The following is a 19544-nucleotide window of genomic DNA, read 5'->3' on the forward strand; positions in this document are numbered from 1 at the left end:
AGTTCATGCTGAGTTGCACAACGCACTGCTTGGAAATGTCCCCGGTTTGCTTCCTGCGTTCATGCTCAGTACAATACGATGATATATGGCAACCCTGTTCACAGTATTTAAACCAAATGTTGTAAGCACATCCATGAAAGATGGATAATTGTACTGTTAAAATGGAACAAACTGTCATGTTAGGAACATATAATAAATCAAAAATATTTTAAAAACCTGCTGAATACTTCACAATGCCCTACTCTACCAAAGATACTTTGACCACCAATTTTCTTCTAAACAATTTTCGCTTTTTATAATATTCCTCATGCATTTTTCCATTACTCTGGTAAGGCATCTTCATTAGCATGGGGGAAAGATGAGTAAAACGAGGACAATATAAGTGTCACAGCTTTGTTTTGCTCTGTTTTAGTTTTATGTGTTGCTTTTATTATATGTATTATTATGCATGTACATTGTTATCCGCTGAGATCTGTGGATCTGTTGAATACAAACTGTTTAAATAAATTAAATAAATACATAGATACGAGTCAACAAGCACTAATCGGCCAATGTTTGGAATTTGGCAATCACAAAGGATAAGGCACAATTCAAGAGTTGAGATAGTGGAAAGGAAGCATGAACAACGCTTATATCCCGGCCTTCTTCTAAAAGAACTCAGAGCGGCTACCAACATCCGAATCACAATAGCAATTACAATAGAATATCATCTAGCAGGGCAGGCTAAATCTACAGAGCTTAGAGGAGGCCTGATCCAGTTTTTCAAGACAATGAACAATAGCATTGCGAGAGCCCATCTGCACAGTAGTTTTTGGGTACTTGCCAGGTTCTTATGGCCTGGATTGGCCACTGTTGGAAACAGGATGCTGGGCTTGATGGACCCTTGGTCTGACCCAGTATGGCATTTTCTTATGTTCTTATGAAAAGATAGGGGTCAGGCACCAGCTCTTCAAAACACACTTGGACAGATTCTTTCGCAAGGAGTTTTTGGTATTTGGAATAAACTTCCTGCAGGTTCGCTGCTTAAAAAAAGTAGATGTAGACCTTCTTGCCAGAATATGGGCTCCCATGGTATCAGTACTGGTACAGAGTTCTAAGGGACAGGAGCAATGGGCTATCAGGTTCTTTCCATCAAAAGTGGCCTGTTGTCTACCAATGGGCGTGACAGCCATGGTGGACTCCCCTGTGCTAAAAGGCTTAGAGGCCGACATTCAAAGGAAGCTCAGAGCCTGTCTGCCTTAGGCACCTAAAGGTCGGAAAATTTTCAGCCCAACTTAGGACCCTAAAGTTTGGGCTGAAAATATTTCTAATTTTAGCTCCCTAAAACTGAGGCACCTGAATATATGGCTTGCTGGGGGGGGGGGGGGGGTTTAACATCTAAATTTAGGAGCCTAATTTACTTCCACCAACATGACCCAGCCTCTAGCCCTCCCCACTTCTTAGGGATCTAAATTTAGCCACCTAGTGAAAACAGGAAGCTAAATGTAGGCATGAAACCCTAGTCAATTTTCAAAGGTGCCAATTTAGGCACCTAAAGGTTCCTAACCCTTTGAAAACTGAGACTTTACATTTCAAGTAGGAGATCTGCAGAACATGCCAGGTTGGGATAATACAGCCAGCGGTACCTGCATCCAGGTACAGGCGCTGCTCTCTGTGTTTTGCAACACTTGAAATCCTACTTGTCAAAGGTCCTTGCCATTGGCACAGAACTGTAGGAGACCTTTGACGAATCAGACCTTCAGTCTGCTCTGTGCACGAGGCCTGCCTGAGCACTCGGGGGCAAGGAAGCAGAACCTGTTGTGTATTTAATTAAGAGCTGACATCACTTTCTGTAACTGAGAAGGTCTAGGGTTCCCATCAAGGGTGAGCATGAATTTCAGAACAAATCTGAAGGAAGTGAACTCCTGCAAGTTCATGTTTGACTAATAGCCGGAGGTCAGAGGAAGGGCTGAGATGGGGAAGGAGGAAGAGTGTGTGCCCCTGTTCAGCAGAGAAGAAAGAGTTTGAGTCTTGTTCTTTAGGCTTTTTGAAATGGGCTACCCACGAGTCACCAGCAGCACACATCTGATCACCAGCATCAGCTCTGTCTTACTTCTGTCCATCTCGCAGACAGCAGGCAGATCATTGTTACATAAAAGAACATAAGATTTTTTTTTGTCTGGCTTCAGGGCAGGTATGGCTGTGACTTGCTACCTACTCCTCTACTTGTAGGAGTTCTGGAGAACAGCCGCTGTATCCGACAAAGCCCTTTCTATGACCAGCAGCCCCAAGTCCATCTGGTTTTGTTGTAGTGACTTGGATGTGACTCCATCTGGGACCGTGCCACGTTGTTTACCCCGATTTCCTGCGTCCAAGTGTTTACAGTCATTCATCAAAACTTCCCAGGTGAATGCCCAAATGATGGGCAAGGCTTGCCTTTGCAATTCCTTATTGCAATCTGAAAGCCCACCTCTACTATATAAATCATAGTACGCTAGCGAGGCTCTATTCCATATAGAAAACTGATGGCAATTCAGCTTCATCTTGGTTTTATTTTTCCATCACACATAGGGATAAGTGCAAAGTAATTCTTTAAGGGGCCTTAAGTACTAATGGGCAGAGACCCAATTTAAAATAATATATTTCATATTTTATGTATTGATTGATTCTTTTATACCGCTCAACAGATACCAGATCTGGCCAGAGCGGCTATTTATTTAAATAGTACACATGAAGGCTGGATGTACCTCAGGAGAGATAGTTACTGGGAGTTGACTCAGTGGTGTACTAAGAGGGGGGTGCGGTCCACTCCGCGTGACAGCCAGGAGTGGGGTGCGGTCCACCCCGCGTGACAGCCAGGAGTGGGGTGCCAGCCGGGAAGTTGGGGGACCACGAGTGGAGCCCCTCCCGCTTGTGGCAGAAGAAGAGGGGGGGGGGGGGGGGAGCAGTGGGCGGCTGCCCAGTGCGCTACGGGTCTGGAACCGGCAACTGCACGGCCTTTTCTGCTTCCCGCCCGCGCGGCCCAGAAGAGGAAAAAGGATCGGTCATGCGGTCACGGCCCGAAGCAGAAGGATGATCGCTGCATGGCCCGGGTGACAGGAAGAGGCAGCATTGGCGATTGCACCTGGAGCAGCCCCAGCGCTGCCCCTCCCGAGCGCCGTGTTAAGCAGGTCCTACTACCTGACAATCGCCTGCAAGAGGAGTTAGATGCTCTGAGCCAAAGCCAAGGATCGCCAGTAAAACGGTCCTCGAAGACAATTTCTGTGATAGAGCTCAATTCCAAGAGTTTTAGAAAACAAAACAAAAATACTGTGGGAAAACTCCTCAGTCTGCTTTAAATTCTACCTCAGCCGTGAGTCCCAGGAGGCCATCCCGTCAGGGAATGCTCCCGATCCCCCGTTTCCCCACAAACATTGAGCCCGATTCAGTAGGAGGCGTGCAAAAAAAGGTCAAGCAGAAAGAAGTACAATTCGGCCGGCTCTGATCACCTGACAGGCACTCAAGGAACCAAGTTTCCTAATGCAAAATCATGGATGAGCTTAAAAATGACCCGGATTGAGAGGCGCCTGACCCAGAACGGAGCGACGCTGGGGTCAAAGTGCGCCACGTTCTGCATGTCGCGGGGTTTAGTTTTGAAGCTGCAGTTTAATCAGATTTCCTTTGCACGGGTTTGGATCACTATGAATCCACCCCGAATTTGGTGCTAGCTCAGGTCTTTCACAGGAAAAAAATACCACCACCACCACCCTAGACTACCTTTGACATCGTGCACCGCAGTGCTCAGTCCTGTTTTCCCCTTAATTTAATTAACCCATTAAATCAAGAAGCTGTTCTTTTCTTTTTATGGGTTTTGGAGCCTCATTCTTGAACACCTTCCATCCATTGTTGTTTGGGGGACGTGGGCGTTCTTATTGTGACCGACGCAGGCTGGCAGCCGCACAAGCAGAGGCCCCTTTGTACGTCTTCCAGCGTAGGCTTTATTTCCATTTGCTGTTTGCTCACACTACTGTCTTTTTTCAGAATTCTCTATTCGTTTTTAGCTCTTCGCTTTCTGCCTCTGGCTGCCTTCCGCTTGCTGCATCTGTTTCCAGCAGATTTTCGGCATCGTCTTTGCATTACTCAAACACCTCTCCTGGGGAGCCCGCAGTAATGCAGCCAACCCATTCTGGCAGCAGGGCCAGATAATGCCCAGGATCCTTCTACAAGACAATGGTGTGATTCTCCCCAAAGGTCTTCCTGTGATTGGGAAGGTGTGCAGCCTTATTTCAAAGGGATTTCTCCCATTCTTTGCCTATGGCAAAACTCTTTAGAAAGTGCGAACGCTTTGAAATAGAAGTTAATCTGAACACCACAAGAGAGAAAAGAGAGAGAGTTTTCAGGAATGTCTAAGACTTTACTAAAGGGGCAATTTTGAAACTGCCCATGTAGCTTGCAGGTCAAGAGCCCGTGGACATGCGTGCCCATTTTCAAAAGGAAAACTTTGCCCAGAGTTTCCCTTTTGAAAATTTGTGGCCAGCAGACAGCACAGGAAGAGAAATTCCCATAGACTTTGCACTGCTTTACAAAATTGGACTTGTGCACTCACTTTGCCTTCTTTGCTGTAATCCCACCTCTGGCCCTGTTGACCAATGCAAACGGTGTGGGTACTTTCAGCTACTGAGGGGAGGACTGTTTTCAGCCTGGGGAACTTACCCAAGTATCCACTCAGTGACCCGAGCAAATTCCTTTGAAAATTATCCTCTAAATTATGAAACCTGTGCCTGTTAAATATCTTTGCTATTCTTATTTAAATAAACAAATAACCGACAAAACTAACATGAGATAAAAGGCATTTTCAAAGATGTCCAGTTTAAGGAGAATAGGCTTTAAACACTCTGAGGTCTATATTCAGACACAGTCTAGATAGCAAAGTTGGCTGCATAAACGTAATTGGCTAACGTTGCAGGTATAATCAATATCAAATATAGCCAGCCAACTTTAGGACAGATCTTTGGCCTGATCAAACTTAGGGTCATTTATCAAAATGTGCTAAGGCATTTTCGCATGTGTTAAGGGCTTAACGTGTTTAATTGAAAAACAGGAAGAGTGGGCTGGGGTTCTAGCCATAATGTCTTCTCCCTAGCTAGGTATTTGTATCCCTATGACATTCAACGTGAGACGTACGAACAGAACAGTGGTCTCTTGTGAAGATTTGATGGCCTTCGGAGTGAGGAAACTCACCCAAAGATGAGATTTGTGCAGTGTTCTCTCCACCTAGCTTGATGGACTCTCTACCTGGGTAACATCAAGCTAGATGGAGAGAACATTATGGCTAGGCTCTCTCTCTCTCTCATTAGCCAGCTAGAATTTAGCAAGATATGTGCCCAAATATTCATTTAGCTGGCTAACTTCTCAGTTAGCTAAATGCTTTTGAATATGGACCTCTCTGAGGCCAACACTCAGTGCTGTTTGTCCAGCTAAGTTCAGGCTTACTTGGAGACAAGGCTGGGTTTGAAAATCCAGCCATGCTGACAGGCCCGGAGGTAGCCGGATAATTGTTTTGGCTGCTGAAAAGTTATCCTGTTAACTTGGGGGTGGGGCAGTGGTGTTCTGAGTTGGAGCCAGCTATCCAGCTAACAGGCCGATACAGTAAGGAGCAGTAGGAAGAGGTGCGTTACAGCCAGGCGCACCCGCGTTTGCTGCACGCACAGTTCGGATCACCTACCGCTCGATACTGTATTGAAATAGCATGCAAATGCAAGCCGCGTCCGTGAAGCATTAGGCCCGCGCAATCCATTTTACTGTATAGAACGCTATACAGCGCCTATGCATTCATTCACCTTCACCGGTGGGGGCTGCTGGAAGCCGCTTTGGCTCCCCTGCCGGCGAAGGTGAATGAATGCACGCCTGTGCGTGCAATTTGGGCACTCAATCAAGGCAGTGCATTAGCGAACGCCGTCACACGCCTTGACATCACGCCTTGAGCTCCCAAATTGCACGCACAGGCATGCATTCATTCACCGCCGGCGGGGGCTGCTGGAAGCCGCTTTTGCCGCCGGCTCCCTCCGCCTGGATGAATGCATGCCTGCCGCGTACGGGCGTTCATTCACTTTCGCCCGCCGCTTTCCCCCGGGAGGCAGGGGAGCTGCAGTGCTCCTCGGGAGGAGGGGAGAGAGGACTGTTCAAAGAAAATTCACATGCAGTAAGTTTACTTTTATTACACTTTATTTACTTTTGTTTTAATGACATGTCGAGCCGATTTTCGCCCTGCACCTTGCTTCGGGAGGGGGGGGGGGGGATTTTGACTGGAGTCTGCCTATTGCTGTCACACCACACTAATGCCAGGGTAAGGGTCCCAGGGGTGAGGGGGTCGTTTGCCCATGAAATTTCGTCTCTCTGACCTGATGCTCCACACTAACGCAGGGGTAAGGGTAGGCGGTAAGTTAGCACATTAAACGCGCAGCAGAACTACAGGTTAAAAAGGAGATAATCGGGGCACACATTGCTGTATGGGAGGGAATAGCTAATCGGAGCGTTTACATCTCATATACATGCTGTGGGCGGAAAGGGTTACTGGTTGATTTAAAGAAGCGGTAAGGATGAGTTAAAAGGGATAGTGAATTGCGGGTTGGACTTACGCGGCCAAATTGTGAGTTAGAAGCGGGTTAGAAGCAGGGTAACCGCAGCCGTGCTTTACTGTATTGGCCTGTAAGTTAGTAGGATAAATGACAATTTTCAGCATTATTTATTTATTTTATATAAAAGGTTCTTATACACCGCATATACACTCGTTGGGTGGATCTAACCAGTTTACAATTAACATACATAAAATCAATAAAATAATCAGTTAATATACCTGTCAGTAAAGTAATCAAAGAATAGCAGAGGTACATTAGCCAGCTAACACAGCTAAATAACTTTAGGACAGCAAAACAGTAGTTCTAAAGTTAACCAGATAAACTTATCTGGCTGCCTTTGACATAGCTGGGTATAAGTTTATCAGGCTAACTTTACTAGATGCCCAGTGCCTTTTAGTTTATCTGCTAGCTTTGGAGTATTCTGCACAAGTGCAAGCATTGTATTTCTGATCCACTTCCTGGGTGTATTGTACAGTACAAGGCATTCTTGTAGAATTTCCAAATGGCTACTTTTCAGTCCGGGCTGATCCACTGCAGATTTTACCCCACTGCTTGCATGAACTTGTAGTTCTGTCCTCCGTAGTGATTTCCCTAAGAAAAACGGGACAAGTTCCCACAGGTAATAGGATAAAACCAGAATTGAAGCAGCTTGTCCTAAAAAGAATGGAACGAGTTGGAAACCCGAATTGGGATAGGATGAGTGAGTTACCTCATTATTTCCAGTCATGATAAGAAAAGTAGAACTGTGAATCCAGAGAGGCCATAGGATAGAAGCAGAACTGACTCAGTCTGTCCAAATTAGAGTTGTGCATGGAAAGAAATTCCATTTTTTAAATTTCATTTTCTTTTTGTTTCACTTCATTTCTGTAGTTTTTTTGGTGCATGTTTCATTTCTATCATTTTAGCAATGTGTCATACTTTTTTTTTTTTTTTTGTATGGTTTTAGATAGAGAATGACATGAAACAGAACAACAAATGTCATTTGTTATTTCCCCTCCATTTCAAAACAGCAGCACATCCCTAGTCCAGATGTCATGGAACCATTTGGTAATCTTATTGAGTCATGCATTCAAATCCTGGTATTCTGGATCTGTTATATAATCGTCCAGGGCCAAAATATCCAATGTGCTTTGCATTAAAATAAAACTCATTAACTTTTCATTTTTCTTGCGGTATGCTCCACTGTCTGAGATGGGGTTTCAGCGTCAGCATGTCATATCATCAGGGCATTGTTAAAAGTGCTCTGTCTTTCGTTTGTCCCCCACGGTGATGTGAAACAGTCCAAAGAGAGGCTACCAAAATGATGCAGGGTGAACACTGAGACTTAAGAACCTAAATATGAATAATGTTAGATGGGAAGATGTGACAGAGATATTCAAATACCTAAAAGGAGTAAATCAGGCACAGGAAGTAAACCTTTTTCAGAGGGAAGAATGCCCTAATACAAAGGTTCCCAACCTTTCAGGGATCATGGACCCCTTGTCAGCTTCAAATGTTTCAGGGACCCCTCCCATACACACTTCTCTTTCATTTCTGCATGCCATAACAAAAGAAATAATGATATGCACTTCAGAATCATTTAGAGCGTATAACACTTTTTTTTTTTTTTTATTATTTATGATTTTTATCAACAGTCAAAGAAAACTCTCCAAGGCCAAATGCAATTGCAAATATAAACAAGTATACATTAACTGAGAGAATCCTGTTGAAAAGCATAGAAACAATAGTTGTCCAGTATCCCTTGAAAACTTATTACAAATAAATATATTCTGATATTACATGGTTTATGCTGGAAAGTGTTTACACACAGTATGTTTTATTTATTTATTTAATGGTTTTATATACCGACATTTAATGGTTTTTATATACCAACATTCATCAGAGATATCACATCGGTTTACAATAAACGAGAAAGTGCGCATAAGGTGCGCTTGACAAGTAACATGGGAACGAGAAACTACACTTAAAATATGGTTTACAAGTAACTTAAAAACTGGTACATATAAAGCTGTTAAAAGAATAAATGTCTATATGCCTAAAAAGAGATATGAGACTAAAGATATTGAATATCAGATAACTTATGTACATAGCAGTCGAATTATTTACAATAACTTACAGAGTTGCTTAAAGTGTGAGGATTGTTATTACATCCGCCCTCCCAGTGACTGAGTGTAAGATAATAATAATAAGAGGTAGATATAGAACCTGTAGATATAAGTAGCCTTGAGGTGCTGAGACTCTGGAAAACATAACAGTATGCTCCTACGCTACATGGGAGGCTATTACGAGCTAGATACGAGATGAAGCCACGCTTCATATCCCAACCGGGTTTGATTAAAGGGGTAAGTGTCCTATTATCGGATGTTGTGATTTTCCCTAAAGTGAGAGCGTACAAAACTTTGATCTAAACTGAATACAGAGGGAGGACAATTCCAGAGCTTTTTTTTTTTTATAAATTGCCCTCATAATTGAAGGTGGACGCCCTCTCACCTTCCACTCCAGCTGCAACGGGGGGGGGGGAAGGAACCAAGCTCAAAAAAAGGTTCCAGGTTTGGCAGCAAATCAGCACCAAGACCTGCAATCTCATTTTCAAAGGAAAACTGCCCTTGGAGTTTCCTTTTGAAAATCCAGGCTGGTGGGGGAAAGCCAGTACTTTTGCAGCTGTGTACGTTGCGTCTGCTCTGAAGCAACGTACATGCGTGAAAGAATGCACAAGGATTTCCAAATTAAATCCCTGCGTGTGCTTTCCCTCCCCCAGCCTAGCTAGCCCTGCTCCTTTTCCCCCTGCAGGTAAATGTCTGCAGGCTGTTCACAGTGCAGCTGCTTTTACCCTTGGTGGCAGGGAATAGCAATTTTGACAGGGCCTTTTTACATGGATAAACAGGTGTTTACTCAGATAAAAAAGTTTTGAAACTTACCCTCCCTGAAAACTGAACCCCTTTTAGCCTGCTTTTCTTTTATACTTTATTATTTTCTTGCATGATTCTTACAAACTTATACAGAAAATGAAGGTCACTAAATAATTTAGAGGTTGATGTTCAGTCGCGGAGCGGCTAGTTAAGTTTGCCAGATACAGCTCTCCGGCTAACTTAACGGGGATATTCAGTGCTGTGGCCTCGCCAATGAATATCCCTGGTTACTTAAAAAGTTAGGCAAATAGGTATATCTGGCCAACTTTAGGACAGCCCTACAGTGGGATCAGAGTTAGCCACATAAGTTATGAAGCCTACTCTGGCCCGCCCAGAAAACGTCTCCCGCCTGCCCCTGGAGTGCCCCTGACTCATGCGGCTAAAGTCTAGCCAGCCGTATAAGGCTTTAAATATAGCCGACTAGCTATTTATCCATCTAAATGGCTTTTGAATATCGACCTCTTAGATTTTAGAAAAAGCAAAACACAAGCCTGCTTTTCAGAGGGAAGAAGGCTCCATGTCTGTCTGTGTCCCTCTAAATAACTTTTGCATATATTGTCTTGTCCTTCCTCCTCCTTGATCTTCATTGGTCAAATTTCCCTTCTTCCCTCCTGCACCCTGGTGGCCCTCTATCCCTCCCTACCTCTGACCAGCATGATTCCTGGAGGGTCCTCTCCTCCTCTTCCCTGATAGATTCCTGTCCCCCTCCCCCCATCCTCCATTTCTTCATTCCTGTCTCATTCCTTCTCCTCTCTGTCTTTCCCCTCAGTCAACCCTAGTCCAGTTTCCTCCTTACTTCCTTTGAGCCATTCTGCTCACTATTTTAGTGCAGCTCTCCTCTTCTCTCTCTCTATCAGCCAGGTGGCAGAGCAGGTGGCAGCAGTGGGAAATGCTTCTCAATGCTGTGACAACCCCCAGCTTTCCTCAGTGGGCAGCAGAGGCTGCCATCAGCTCCTCTCTTCCCCACATCCGCATGAAGTGCAGCAGCGGGGTTGACGATAGATCCCTCCCTACCCCACCTCCTCTGAACTCTTGTACATAATGTATATAACAACATATTATCTGGCATGATATATACCAATAGTTACTTATGTTAAGAACCCCTCGCCAGTTGCGCTGTATTTCTACAACTTTCTCTGTGTGCACCCTGCCCTTACCATGTTGTTTCCCCTTGTTAAATGTATTTTCTAAACATTTTGTTATGTTGTAAACCGATGTGATGTACACACTAACACCGGTATAGAAAAGGCTTTAAATAAATAAACAAACAAATAAAACAGACACTCATAAATTGAGCGTCCATTTTCTTAACCTGACCGTCAAGATTTTTTTTTTCCTGCTGCTTCTTGTGGTTCCTCCTACTTAGTATCGGGCGATGCAGAAAAGCTGTATTTTTTTTACTTTTTTTGTGGCAGCTTGGAGAGGGTGAAGACTTAACACTAACTCCGGGGCTGGTGTTTTAAGTTTTGCTTGTTAAAACGTGCATGGGCGCATGTCGATTTTTTGCACTGGGGCTAATAGCTAATAACCTCATCTATATGGCATTTACATGTGATGAGCGCTATCAGTTATGCGCTGGTTTGGATGCGCGTTTTGGACGCGATAATCCCATTACTGCATCGGGAGTTATTCCAGCGCTTCCAAAACGCGCGTCCAACCGCACGGTAAGCTGTGCACTAGGCTGAGTGCATGGTATTGCATCAGCCCCTATGTCCGCAAGTAATGCACGGTCCCATGAGAAATCAAAGTGTTGATTTTAATTAACAATCTTTCAGAACCCTCTGGTTCTTCATGCTGCACCCCCCCCCGCCCCCCACCCCCAGTTGACCCAGACCCCTCACCCTGTCCTATAAGCCCTAAAACTCAAAATCTACTGACTGGCTCCTCATCAGGAGCAGCAGTAAAGTTACGCAGATATCTAACGAACGCGTGCTGCGGGTTTCATTTTTAAAATTCAGAGTGACGGGTGTAAGTCTTGGCCCCGCCCTGGAACGTCCATGCCCCGCCCCTTGCCCTTCCCCTTATTCCTTACATGTGCATGGGTACATATGTGCATATTTTAAAATCCACGTTCGCACGCGGCCCACATAGGCATGGATATGGGCATGTTTGTGCAAGCAAAGCTTCTAAAATCGACCTGTAGTTACATATTTATTTATTTTGATTTATTACCCACCTTTTTGACCACGAAATTCAGCTTCTTGACTACAAGCTATAAAGTCATATTATTATGTGCTACTTCAGTAAATGAATTCATACTTGGTTTCTTCAGAGGCAGAAGATCTATGTGCAGGCAGCTTTAGGAGTGCGTAGAACCTCAGAATCTCTACGAATCTGCTCTGAAGGGAGCTCTGTCTCCTGGGATGAAACCCTTGAACTCTGTAGCTAGGAAAAAGCATTAAAAAATGATATGGCAGTGCCAAATAAGACTCTACTTATACTAAAAGGTAACCAGACATTAGAAGTAACTGCATTCTTACAGCTGAACCACTTGGTGGCACAGAAGAAAACATGTTATATTTAGGGAAATTATACTAAATTCCATCTTAAGACCTTTTCGATTTATAGCAAACAGTGAAGCTGGAGACGAAGATGAACTGCACTAATAGTAAATAACACAAGAGATGTGGAATCACTCTTTGCATTTTTTAAGTTAGCAAGTTAGCAAGTAGCACGTTTAAGACTAATCGGAGAAAATTCTTTTTCACTCAATGCACAATAAAGCTCTGGAATTTGTTGCCAGAGGATGTGGTTAGTACCGTTAGTGTAGCTGGGTTAAAAAAAGGTTTGGATAAGTTCTTGGAGGAGAAGTCCATTAATGGCTATTAATCAAGTTTACTTAGGGAATAGCCACTGCTATTAATTGCATCAGTAGCATGGGATCTTCTTAGTATTTGGGTACTTGCCAGGTTCTTGTGGCCTGGTTTTGGCCTCTGTTGGAAACAGGATGCTGGGCTTGATGGACCCTTGGTCTGACCCAGCATGGCAATTTCTTATGTTCTAAGTTACAGCATACATTCTAAAAACTTTTTTAAAAACCAAACCTTATGTGCTGAGAACAGTCCGTCAGTTTGTGCTAGTACAAGATTCTAGGCTCTGCTTGACTGAGATATTTTGTTTGTCCAGATATCAGTGGCCAGTCAGGATTTTATATGCCAGAAACTTTGTGTGATCAGCACAGGTGTTTCTGGGAAATTATCTCAGGATGTTTAAATTGGACCCTAACTGGGCTGCTAGAAGCATCAATGTCTTTGGTAAATATTTTCCACCTTTGCAAACATGGTATTCCGGTAAAAAGGCAAACAATGTTAGGAACTGTTCAGGAATAAAGGTTGACAAATAGTTCAATCCTTTTTACTAGTTTTCAGGAGCTATTACTCCCTTCCTGAGGTCAGAATAGAATGAAGAAAGGATGATTTTGGATGTTGTAGCTTTTTTGTTTGAAGGATTCAGTCAAGACTTTGAGCGGCCTGTCTCTTGGGTCAGAGCACAGACAGTGATACCGTGTAGCTTGGGTGTATATATAATGGACTTTTTTTTTTATATATGTGAAGGGTGGAAGCTAGAACTGTGAAGGCAGCTGCAGCTTCCACTCTTCACATGCAAAAAAAAAAAGTCCACTATACACCGCCAAACCACACGCAGGCCGCTGGTATACAGCAGTGCGCTGGCTGCAGCACACGGTTAACCCGCAACTGGACACGCATCCATATCCCCCAATGCAAAACAGGGGTTAGCACATCCAAAACGCGCGTCCTATCGTGTGCATAGGGAATAGCACTCATAACATGCAAATGCACGTTGATGAGACTATTATCGATTCTCCCTCCATGCAAGCAAATAAATAAATAAATAAATAAATAAAAATGTACGCCAGAGGCACACATTTTTACTCTCAGAAATTAATGCCAGCTCTGGAGCTGGTGTTGAGGAGCCTACAAAAAGTATACAGAAAAGCAGAAAATACTGCTTTTCTGTACTTCCTCTGACTTAATTTTGTGACTATATTAAGTTGGAGGGTAAAAAAAAAAAGCTAGAAATGTCCCAAAAAAAAAAGTATGCCGGCGGTCAGGTTAGGAAAACGGACACTTAATTAATGAGCATCTGTTTTCCTAAGTGGCTGATAGTCACCTCTCTTGGGTGCCCACTGCCGAGGAGGCACTAGGGGCGGGCACTTTCCCTTAGCGCCTCCTTTTTACCTCAGCAACCCATTTGCACGTAGCACTGAGCGCCCCGGAGAGGTGGATTGGCGCACGTTAAGGGAGCGGACGCTCAATCACGAGCGCCCCTTTAACACACACTGATATTGCATCGGTGCGATGGTGTCGTGGCATTGCCGTCTATGCTCTGACCCATGAGGCAGGGGCGGACACCTCGTAGTCCTGACTGAATCTTTCAAAGGAAAAAGGCTACAGCTGCAAAACCATCTCCAGGAAGATTGCTTCGTCACATAAAACACCCAGGCCAAACCCACCTCAAGTGTACAATGAAAGAAAAACCACAGAACGACTTCCCCGCGTAGCAAATAACTCAGAGCTGGAAAAACTAAGAAAAATCATAAAAGAGCTACAGCCATTAAGTCCTGGAAGAGTCGTCTTCCACCTAATCTGAAGCAAAACTTCGTAAAAAGCAAACTTCTAACAGAAACTGGGAAAGGCCAGAATGGCACATGTCCCTGCAATATGCCTCGCTGCAGACTGTGCCGGCCCTTATCCCAGGACCCCAGCGCTCAGCATAAGGAGGTCTTATTCATGCTTCTCCTCTAACGTAATGGGTATCACACATGCTGCGCTGACGAGCGAGGCTTAGACGCTGAAGGCCAGAATCAGCTCACGCAGGCAAAAAAAAAAAAAAAAAAAATCGAACACTACAGCAATGACCAAAATGACATCTCCGCGGGGGTTAGCTCTTTTCCATGGACCTTACGATCAGGATATTTAAAGGAAAATTTAAAACAATGCAGGAATGCAAAACTTTTAAAGTTAAAATTATCAAGACACTTTGGAACTGACAAAAAAAAAAAAGGACTCTGCACAGAGCTGGGTTTCTTAAACCAACGGGATCTGTAAAATTATACTGCCTCTCAGCTTTTCTGTGGGCAGACAAATTTAGCCAATCTGGGGAGGGGGAGAAACTGTTCAAAAAGTCAGAGGTTTATCCTATTAACATGTGAAGTTAGCCAGGTAAGGCCTTTGAAATTTGGCCCATAAAGGACCAGGAACATGAGAAGCTTTATATTATGAATGCCAAGCCTTATAATTTATACGTTATCTATGTGTGAACCATCACCTGCAATTTACTATTCGAGTTTTTAGGGTTAAGATATGCAAAGACCGTGAGAAGCAGAGGTTATTGCTGGACCAACCAGGTGATGAGGACCACAAGCTCCTTCTTAGAAATTCACAAGCAAACGGATGTTCTCAGGCGCTCATTCAGATGGAAAGGGACACCAAAGCAGCGCTAGCTTAGAGACGCATTTCCACAGAACCAGTGCAGAATCACCCTCAGGCCTGGATATAAATGCACAACCTACTTGGACAGAAGAAATGACTTCTTTTCCTATCAGAGTCCCTCCTGCTGTACAGTACATACACACAAATAAAAGCACCGATTACTTGTAGATGTGCAGGCAGTTTGCCGACGAGCCCAGAATACCGTGCTGCCTGCTCTGCTGTACTGGTAGTCTGCGGCTGTCTGGTGGCTTTGTTAGGGGCTGCTGCAGTAATCCACCATGACCCCTATTGGACTTAAACCCAGCGAGTTTCAAAGCTGCCCCTATTGATGGAAAGTTTGCATTTAGTTTATCTTGTGGAGGCTTTACACTAATCTTCAAAGGTAAAGCCTGAGCATAGATTCGCACCTGCTTTTTTTTTTCGGCGGGTACATTTTCTATACAAAACAAAGCACGCTCAGGTTTGAAAATGAAATCTAGGCCTGTTATTTCCCTCCACTGACCGCAAGGCGTCCCCGCGACCGCCTGCTTTTTTCAGCTGACTGAAAGCATGTGCCTCATTGACCCCTGTGCATCCTTTTATCCAGGTAAGGGGTGGCTAAACTACCGATGCAGACTGCCCTCGGAGATAGCTGCCAGCAGCTCAGATGGGGCAAAGGCGTTTGGAATGCTTTGCACAGCCATGCGGCAAACGAGCAGCACCGTCCGTCCGTCTGTCTCCGGCGACGTTTCTCACTTTCCACCCATGCAGCCTTCTTAGAAGGGACTTCACCGAAAAAGCTTGTCTTTGGCAAAGGAACCATGGCGGGCATCCATTCCACATAGAAAGAGCAAGCGAAGGAAGGAGCCCTTTGGGAATGCAGCACACTTTGGATCCGTGAATTAGGCCAAGGAATTCTATGAGAGCCTACTCATAGATGAGCCACCAGCTTCATAGTCCCTAACATTACTGGCAGGAAAATATGAGATCGGGAATCTGGATAATGATTCATTGTGCTCCTAAGATTTAAAAGTATATATATATTTAAAAAAAAACCCAACCCTCAATGCCATTGCGTTTGAAATTAGTGTGCCAAGGTCCAACCACTCCGCGGATGAAGGGTTTAATTGTGACGTGTTATTTACACAGGTGTGCAGCAGGCATTATGTACCTTACTATATAAAGCAATTGGTCCATCAAGGAAGAGGTATTTGTTAAGTAATTCACCTTCATAGATTATGAGCTAGGAAAGAACTGCTGGAGAACTGCACACACCTTGCATTGCATGATAGCAAGATAAAAATTGATCTTATCTGAATCTACTTTTGTCAACAGACTTCTAAAAACACACATGTCGAGGCTTATTCATGTCACACTAACAACTTTATAGAATGGGGGGGGGGGGCCGCTAAGCTATTTCAGTGTGCAGGTTAAAATTGCACTTAACATGCTAGTCACTAAGATAATGAGATGCAGAGCACACAATTGCTAAAAAGAAAATAGTGCATAAATATTTTAATGTACCCGCTAAAATGTTATCATGCATGCTAGTGGGGAAATTGCAATTGAGTGGTAATACCTATCGTGTGTCATGCTATTTGGCATCTGGGTACATGCACAGCGTTGATTTTCTGCCAACTCCTCTGCCTTTCTCCCAATATATGTAAAAATGGGGCAAGCATCTGCTCTCGCAGGCAGCGCTACGTGCAGAGAGGGGAAAGCAGCTGGACCCAGGCGTGGAGGAAAGGAATGAGGTGACCCAGAAGGAGGTTTCGAAAGAGTGCTGTGTGCAGTGTCGGTGCTTTTTGTCTCCTCTGCTTAGTTTCTCCTAGTATTGGTCTTTGGGAGGGTCAGCGTCTTTCTGTTGGTCTCCGTCTCTCTCTTACACGTTGTCAACTCTCTGTTGAGGGCTTGCAAGAGAGGAGTGACAGTGTGTGAAAGTGGAGAGCACGACAGGGAGCATGTGGCTGTCTGCATGCATTGGCCATGATAGGAGAACAAGTATAAGGAGTGTGCTTAGGAGGATGGGGGGGGAGGGCAGGACAAGCAGGAAGGGAGAGGTCATGATTGAGAAGAAGAGCAATGGACTGCTGGACGATGGGTTGTGCTGTAGAGAGAGGAGGAGGAAGTAGAGCGAGGCAAGAGTTGAGTGCTAAGGCCCAATAGGCACAGGGGAAAAGAGAGCAGAAGAGGACAGGAGGGGGAGAAGGGTACGGGAATAGATGGCAAGAGAGCAGAGAGGCCTGACAGCACCAACCAGTAATGCCAGGGAATGAGGAGGAGCAGGAGGAAACAGAATCAAGTGCCAGCAATGCTGAGGCAAGGGGCCTGGTTGCTAATACTCCATTATAGCCAAGATGAGAACAACAAGATCCAGGAATGTTTCTGAGACAATTACTGCATACTGTTTAGGGAAAGAGTCACCCTCCAAATCTTTGGCTGCGGAGAAGCAAGACTGGAAAGTGATAAAAGCAGAAGTCTGCATACTTTTGAGTAGCATCCAAAACCATTAAGCACATTAAACATCATTACAACATCTGGAAGAAGGCAACCAGGATAGAGCAAGAACACTGAGTTCCCCTTGTTGCACTATATAAATATAGAGGTAGGAGTAGTTAACACCTGAATAAGTCATGAAGCAGTGGTTCTCAGCCAAATTGCCTGAGCAGAGTGGAGGAAAGGTTCTGTGGTATTATGGGACCAGAAACTATCTTTGATCTCTCAAAAGAGCTACATACTGCTGCACAAAATCCTAAAACCAGATCTAGTGTCCAGGGGTGGTTCCCATTTCTAAACGAGGTGCTTAGCCATAGATGATCCTTATGCTTGTTGCATGGCAAGGATGACCCTGTTCTTCCAGAAGGGAACAACCTTGAAGTGAGCATGGCAAATCTCAGCCATACAGGTGGCACGCAGGGGCAGACTGGCCTAGCGGTTCCCCCCTGTGAGCTGGTCGTTCCGATCAAGTGGTGGTGGTTTTTTTTTTCAGCTTCCTGGCCCGAAGACAAGCTGGACAGGGCTGCAGCCCAAAGAGAAACCTGCAGGGCTGCGGCAGAGCCCATCCTGCTGCTGCCTGAAGAGGGGCCTGTGCAGCCACAGCCAAGGCTCTCCCCCACGCGCCCCCCCTCCCCCCACCTTGCAGCAGCAACGGGTAGCAGTGGCCTTCTTCCACCACCCTTGCAACACTGAGGAGCAGCGCTGCCATAACACAGCAGCCAAAGGGAAAGCCAGAAGAAAGAAGGAGGCCTGAAAGCTGTATGTGTATATGCTTGTGTGTATGAAAGAGACTGCATGCTTATGTGAGAGAGCGAGCAAGCCTGAATGTGTGTACAAGAGAAAGCCTGCATATATATATATATATATATATATATATATATATATGTGGGGGGGGGGGGGGGGGGGTGCGCGAGTCACATCAGTGTGCCAGAGCCTGCATGAGCATGAAAGTGACAGAGCTAGTAAATGTGTGAGAGACTGCATGAGTATGAAAGTGACAGAGCCAGTATATGTGTGAGAGACTGCATATATGACAGAGCGAGAGTGCCTGCACGTGCCTGTGAGAGCCTGAGCGTATGTGAGAGCAAGAGAGACTGTGGGTGTGTGAGAAAAATAGACTGTGAATGTGTCAGTATATATGTGAGCGAGAGAGAGCATGTTTGTGTGGCAGCATGTGTGTGTGTGTTGGGGAGGAGAGGATAAAGATTGTAAGGATCCCTCCCCCAATCCACAATAATCTGTGGGTGACTGGAAATCAAAAGATCCCAGGTATGGAGAGCTAGAGATTTTTAACCCTATTATTTTAAAATCTGGGGTGCTATTTCATGTGTCTGCTGTTTGAATATTTGGTCTTTGGGAAACATAGAAATGACGGCAGATGAAGACCAAACGGCCCATCCAGTCTGCCCAGCAAGCTTTCAAACTTGTTTTTTTCTTGTACTTATCTGTAACTTTTGGCCCTTATTGGTAACTTTTTGGTTCTAGTTACTTTCCACCCCTGCCATTGATGTAGAGAGCAGTGCTGGAGCTGCATCTAAGCAAAGAATCTAGCTTACTTGGTTAGGGATAGTAACTGCCGCAATAAGCAAGCTACTCCCATGCTTATTTGTTTACCCAGCCTGTGCAATTCAGTCCTTGTTGGTTGTTGTCTGAATATAAATCCTCTTTTCTTTATTCCCCCTGCCATTGAAGCAGTGAGCTGTGCTGGATATGTATTCCAAGTGAAGTATCAGGCTTATTTGGTTTGGGGTAGTAACCGCCACAACAAGCAAGCTACTCCCCCGCTTTTTTGTGAATGCAAATCCTTTTTTCCACATTTTAATTTGTGAGTTATTTTAATTGCTGGATGTTCGTTGGTTGTTGCCTGCTTGACATATTTATTCTTTTTATTAGTATGGTTTTAATATTATGAATATTTTATATCTCTACTTTATTGCTTAATGTTTTATGAGGAATGATGTTGTTTCTATTTTTCCATTGTTGCACTGCATAATAATCAGGCTTGAGGTGATTTCCAGAGAATGTGAGTGAACGAGGGAGAGAGCATGTGTATGAATGAGAGAGAACGAGCGAGCCAATAAACATACTGTATGTGTGAGCAAGAGGATGAT

At 44.5% G+C, this 19544-nt stretch overlaps 1 long non-coding RNA gene across 5 annotated transcripts in view; it reads right to left on the minus strand.

Moving 5' to 3' along the window:
* Positions 1-10792: 10792 nt before the first annotated feature.
* LOC115097013 overlaps positions 10793-19544 on the minus strand; it is an 80173-nt gene continuing 71421 nt past the window's right edge. For all 5 annotated transcript variants that reach the window (XR_003858186.1, XR_003858188.1, XR_003858187.1 and 2 more), the window contains one exon: positions 10793-11890. This is a non-coding gene — a long non-coding RNA (uncharacterized LOC115097013). The remainder of the gene's footprint in view (positions 11891-19544) is intronic.

The sequence above is a fragment of the Rhinatrema bivittatum genome, chromosome 8 (genome assembly GCF_901001135.1).
Source record: "Rhinatrema bivittatum chromosome 8, aRhiBiv1.1, whole genome shotgun sequence".
NCBI lineage: Eukaryota > Metazoa > Chordata > Amphibia > Gymnophiona > Rhinatrematidae > Rhinatrema > Rhinatrema bivittatum.